The sequence below is a fragment of the Lutra lutra genome, chromosome 7, assembly GCF_902655055.1.
Source record: "Lutra lutra chromosome 7, mLutLut1.2, whole genome shotgun sequence".
Lineage (NCBI taxonomy): Eukaryota > Metazoa > Chordata > Mammalia > Carnivora > Mustelidae > Lutra > Lutra lutra.
Genome location: NC_062284.1, coordinates 33,495,367 through 33,501,602, shown reverse-complemented (window position 1 = coordinate 33,501,602; position 6,236 = coordinate 33,495,367).

Here is a 6,236-nt window from a genome sequence, read left to right as displayed (position 1 = left end):
AGCTTCCAGAAAGCCACTGTCCTCGACTCAGCATCCCCAGGCGTATGGGCTCCCCAGCCCTATCCCCTTCTCTCTCCAGGAAGGGGCCCACCTGAGGGGAACGTGACCCCGCTTTTGTGTGCCCCAGACTGGATCAGCTCCATCCTCGAAGCACGGCTCAGCAGTAGCTGAGCTCAGGAGCCTGTGGCGAGAAGAGTGGTGCCTGGGGTGTCGTTCTCCCCGCAGTCTGGGCAGGTCACGCTAGCTCGGCATCTCCGCGTGGCCTGAGCCTAGGGACCTGTGTTGTTGGCGTCTCTGCCCCAGGCAGGAGGGATGGACCGGCACAGCTCTTGGCTGCAGCCTGGCGTCGTCGTGCAGCCTGGAGGGGAGCCACAGCCACTCCGTCTGCCACTGTGGGCGGTCCCCAAGCCCGCTCCTGTGACCTTGGCAGCCTCTCTTCCATGAGCCCTTGTTTTTCCAAGCTTGTTGTTAGCGCCTGAATCCAGGCCTCCCTCACTTTCTCGCAGTTGTCTTGGCTTCCACCAGACGCTCGGGCCTCCTGCCAGGCCCCCTTCTGCCCTCAGCCCACTCACAGCACGGAGCCCCCACTCTTTGCAGGTGCCACCCCCCAGCGCCTGGTCCTCGAACTCCCCGCTAGGGATGATGTTTGCTCGACACTGCAGACACACTAAAACTCACTGAATTGTACCCTTTCTAAAAGAGCGAATTTGACAGTAGGTGATTTAGATCTCAATAAGACTGTTTAAAAGGGGAGGGGATAGTAAAGCAGCTCTCTAGTCACCCCAGCTGTTTATTGCAGTATTTCTCAAACTTTTCTGCCAGAGCACCCCTAATAGCAGAGCAGACAGTACCCCTGGGCCTGGAAGCAGCGTGAAGCTGTCTGTCTCAATCATTCGTTCCTTCATTCATTCAGCGAGTATTTATTGAGAGTTTTCTGTGTGGCTTAATTACACAGAAAATGTCTTCTGAGTCTCCTGTTTTTATTTAAAGCTGCACATGCATTTTGTATTCTAGTCAAAAATGTATCTGTGATCATTCTCTCACATATTTTCCCTAAACTCTTCAGTTAGTATTAGTGCCTTGGGAAGATGCTCCTTGCAGGCCCCGGGCTTTACGTACCATCTACCCCCCATCACCTGTTCCCCCCGGGTGAACCCGGAGCTGGGGAGGGCGTTAGGGCTGACTCTCTAACATCTCACCCATTCTACCCCCTCGGGTCACAGCTGGAGTTTGGGAAGGCTCGTTCTCAGCCCAGAGAGAGCGCCTGAGAGGTGCCAAGGGCATTCCTTTCGTCCTTGCCAACAGCTGGCTCGGGAAGGGGTCTGGGCTGCGTGTCTAGCCAATGAGACCAGACACCAGAGGTTTCACAGGAAGCCCCTTCTCGTTCTCAAAAGAGAGCTATAGGAAGCTGTGCTCTCTTTCTCTCTCTGGCTGGAAACGAACAAGGAAGCCCTTTCCCCTGATGACAGCTCACAGATCTGTCCTATTCATGAGCATCTACAGGCAGACCTAGAGACTGGAAGCAGCCTGAGAAAGTCATGAGAAATGATTGAGCCCGGCCCTTGATGGAACTGGGCCTGAAGCTCACACGGCTATGTGACTCAGTACAAAGTAAGTCGGGTTGTATTCCTGAAGCTGTGAGCGCTCGGATGGCTGGAAAGGACTATAGGTCAAAGTTAAACTTTTTAGCCAGGTTTTTAAGCCTTTAGGCTCCGGAATCCGCCTGCCTCTTCAAATTTAGGTGGGTTTAGTCCCTCCTTCTCATGCTGAGTTTTTCAGATTACGCGCCTTCCCGAACCAACCAGACTTTTCCTTACCTGCCTTCCTCTCCTTACCCCTTCTACTGCCCTTGCTCACCCCTTCTGCACCTGCCGATCTGGGGCTGGTGAGACCCACAGGGCACAGGCAGCTGCCCAGAGTCGGGCCTGCTTATTCCTGATAGGGCAGCATCTGCCTCTCTCTGAAGAGAAGCCTGGGGCCTCCCGATGGGGTCCCCACCGAACGGACATGGGGTGGGGGGCCCCAATGTGCAGACAGTGAGGAGGCTCAGAGTGGAGGGAGAGATGCAGACGTGGGTGAGAGTTGGGGAAGGAGAGGAGGGGGTGTCGGGGGGGTGGGATGAGCAAGAGGGAGAGGGGGCAGGGGAAGGGAGAGGGGGGAGGGAAGGGCAGAGAGAGCGGGGAGGGGCGGGGATGAGAGGCTGCGGGAGCTCAGCAGCAGTGAGGGAGCCAAGCTTGAGCTGCATGAGTGCATAGCTAAGTTCCGGTGGGAGCAATATTATCAACAGCACTTTACCATACAAGTGATTCTCATCACAGCTGGTGCTAGGTGGGTTGGGAACAGCAATAAAAAACCAGTTTTATTAAAAAAAAAATCATCCAGGTTATTTGAAAAAGCTGTACACACACGCCCCTTCAGGTCCTAGGCCAGCGTGTGTAGGCAGCCCTTCAGGGACTGGGGGCCCGGCCCTAGCATGGCGATGGTGGGAACAGAAGCCCCCGGACACACACACAGACATGCACCCACGCTCACTCATGCACACGCACTCACAGAGGCCACAGGAAGGGGCTGCTCTGGACTCTAGGTGGAGCCCAGCTGGTGGGGCCGGAGGTTGGCCTCTTTGGCAAGGCTGGGGGCCAGAAAAAGAAGAGGGTCCTCCTGAGCCCCTGCTGGATGCCAGGCCCTGTGCCAGGCGTGCCCACACATGTAATCCCATTGTCTCAAGAGGCGCTTTCCAGCCTACACTGAGCTTGTCCGTCACACACAGCCTCCGAAAATAAGTCCCCACGTCACAGAGGCCCAAAGAAGGCTAGAAGAATCAAGGAATGCCAAAAGAACTGTAAAATCAGAGAAAGTCATGTTTTTAAGCATCTCCAAAGATCACTGGAACAGGAGTTTTAGAATGGTGCGGTTAAGAGCTCTGAGGTTCTGGGTTGGGGATGCCCTGTGGTGACGGGTGTGGGAAAGAGGCAGGGAGCAGGGGTCCCTAACTCCAGCCCTGCCCTTTTATGGCAGAGTAATTCTGTTTTCATTTCCTGTGCTGCCTAATATTAGCGTTTAGCAAGATGTAAAATAAATCAATGCAATGGAAAAAGAGTTCTGATTTAGCTCAACCCACTTTGCAGGTGGAGACACTGAGGCCCCGAGAGGTCCCTTCATTTGCTGGGACAGAGGTGTGTGCCTCACTTAAATTTTTTTAAAAGATTTATTCATTTATTTTAGAGAGAGTGGGGGTGGGGAGAGGCAGAGGGAGAGTCTTAACCAGATTCCGTGCTGATCGACCGATCGACCGCGGCTCATTCTCTCCACCCTGAGATGACACCCTGAGCTGAAACCAAGAGGCAGACGCTCGACTGCGTATGCCACCCAGGTGCCCCGTGATGTGTGCCTCCCTGTAAGGGGTTGTTCCCACAAGCAGATTTTCTTCCATCGATTTTCTGAGAATGTGTGCTTACCGGGGGCTGGTGGGAGGTGGGACAGAGGTGGTTTATCATTCACACTGAAATGGTATGCATGAAAGCACCAGGCTTAAGTACGGATTTTTCAACTTCCCACCCTGTTCTCCAGCTATCCAGAGTCTTATCTTGGCAGATAAGCTGTCCTTGCACGTCTAATATACTAGTTCCATAATGTACTTATTGATTCTAAATATTGGAGAGGGGAGGTTTTATTTTCTCCTTGTCTCCTTGTCTATTTCTTTTCTTTTTCTTCTTCTTCTACTTCTTTTTTTTTTTTTTTAAGCCACTCAACTCTCCATGGGGTTTACTCAGAGCCACAGTGTTTCATAAACCAGAATGGATTTAAAGTTTGTTGCCCCTCAGTTTTATTGCTTCTGCTGAGTGATAGCGTAAATATTTCTGGGGTTGTTAATGTTCCCTAATGTGAACGGGGACTAGAGGTTTATGAACAAATGGTTTGTTGCTAACGGGTTGGAAAATGCGATTTTTAGATCTTTCACAGAAGCTAAACGTAACGGCACCTCGTGTTTGGATATTAAGTGATATTTCTCAATATTGGTTTACCATGCATCCTCACCTTACCGACCCTGACAATGGCTCAGTGAGGTTGGGGGAGCAGAAGTAGAGGCAAAGACCAGTAAGGACAAGTTTCATACATAATGTTGGAACCATAATTGATGCTTTGATTTTTGGTAAGCTGTGCTGACCAAGTCTACTCTGTACGCACCCCAGCGAGAGGCTTTATGTGTCCTACTTCCTTCTCTCCAGCCTGTAAGGAGTTGCTGTTTTCAGGATAGGACAAGGAGGTTGAAACTCATAGAACTAGATGACTTCCCTAAAGTTGAAGGTCAAAGGTAGCTCAGCCAGAAAGTGAAGGGGCTGGGATGGAATCCCAGAGATGCCAGGCTCCCCAGCACTGAGTATTAAATGCAGGACAGTGTGTCACCTGCCACATCTTCAGGAACTCACTAGAGGACAAATAAATGCTCAGATCCCCCACATACCCAAGTGAAAGGGGGCAGACAAGGTCAAGGAACTCCTTCTCCATCTGCTTTGGGGAGAGAGCGCCACGATCCTGGAACATGTGTGAGGAGATGTGACCCAAGACCTGTGGTCCAGCCCAGTCACTGGGGAACCCCTGGATGCAAGAGTAGCCAGGCTGAGGGGGTCCTCCCAAGTCACCTAACTCCAGGCCAAGACAGGCTCAGCTCACCCAGTAGGACAGGAGCATTTTACTTTGTGTGAGCATTTTACTTTGTGTCTCCTTGTTTGTCTTTATAATGGCTTATTGGTCAAGTCCACACACACTGAACATCTACCACAGGCTCCCACATGCCAGCTGCTCCTGGTGGCTCAGTTCCCTCTATTCTTAGTAACCCTAGTGAAGGATACCCACATCCTGGACCTTTCCTGATCTCTGAAAACCACCATAATTTATCCCTTCTGTTCCCCACGTCCTTCATACACAGTGCCCTACCAGCAAATCTGGTAAACTAAGCCCTCGCTATATCCCTTCTTCCAGAAAAGAAGTAAAGACCTCCTGAAGCAATCAAAGCCAGGAAGATCTGGATTGAGTTGTACCTCATCACTTACTAGCTGTGTGTTCTTAGGCGACTCACGTAACCTGTCTGTGCCACAATTTTCTCCTCTGCAAGAGAGGTGGGGGTTCTACTGAGTGATGACTGCAAGGAAACTTCCCCTTTCTTGGCCCCTTCCCAGTTCTTGTGGAAACACAAGCTAATGTGTTTCCTCCATCCTTCAACTTCGCCTCTCCGCAGACGTATTCTTTCCCTATCCCAGAACTAAGGGCTGGCTCTTGCTCTGTGCTCTAGAAGAATTTACTCTCAGTCTCCCCAGATTGCCAACTCAAACAGGGCAGGAACCACCCAGCACAAAATATTGTGTGAAAGAAATTGAGAGCATGGTTATTTTCCTTGGTCTTTGTGCAAAGGCAGCCATGAAAACTCCTGGCTGATTGACCTGACCCTATCTGGATCCCAGGAGAGGGACTTTATTTCCAGGCAGAGACCCCATTCACTGACCTTTTCGTTTTCCATCTTGACAAACTACCCATTCAGGGTACTAATCTTCAAAGGCCAGCTCACTGCCTATCCCTTCCAAAACTTTCCCCAAAGTCCACTTTTGTTGGGAGTGAATCTCATTGTTTTGGAAAGATTTGTTCCCATATTTCTACCCATTCAGTTCTCTCACTCATTCCCTAACTAAATCAGGGGCTGGCACTCAGCAGAAGTCCACTACCTAAGTCATGAAAAGCCTCAATTCTAAATTTAGGGGGAGAAACACCAAGTCAGTATCTACAGTACCAGCTGAAAGGGAATTGGGGACCAACACAGCCAATAGGTAAAAATCAGCTATGGTGAGCATAGCCCCTGTTTGGGGGCATTTACATAGTAAGAAAGGGGTCGAAAAATGCTTGAGAATAGTTGGTATTCTTAAACTGGTCACCCATGCCCTCTGCCATCCTGTCCACATTTTACTTTCGCTGAATGAATGAAGTGTAGTGGGATGGTGCCCATGGGATTTTTCTTGGCCTTGAAAATCTTAACAGATCTAATCCATGGTGGGTGGTGGAAATGGGACCATGCTGTTCCTGAGAAGTGGGGTCAACTACACTTGGTAAGGGTCTCCACACTGGGGGGCTGGGACATTCTTGAAAGAGACAAAGAGGTACAGAGTTTTAAAGACACAAACTCATGCAGAACTGGAAATACAGAGACTGTGAGATAAATGGAGTAGAGACAAAGAGAATAAGTCACA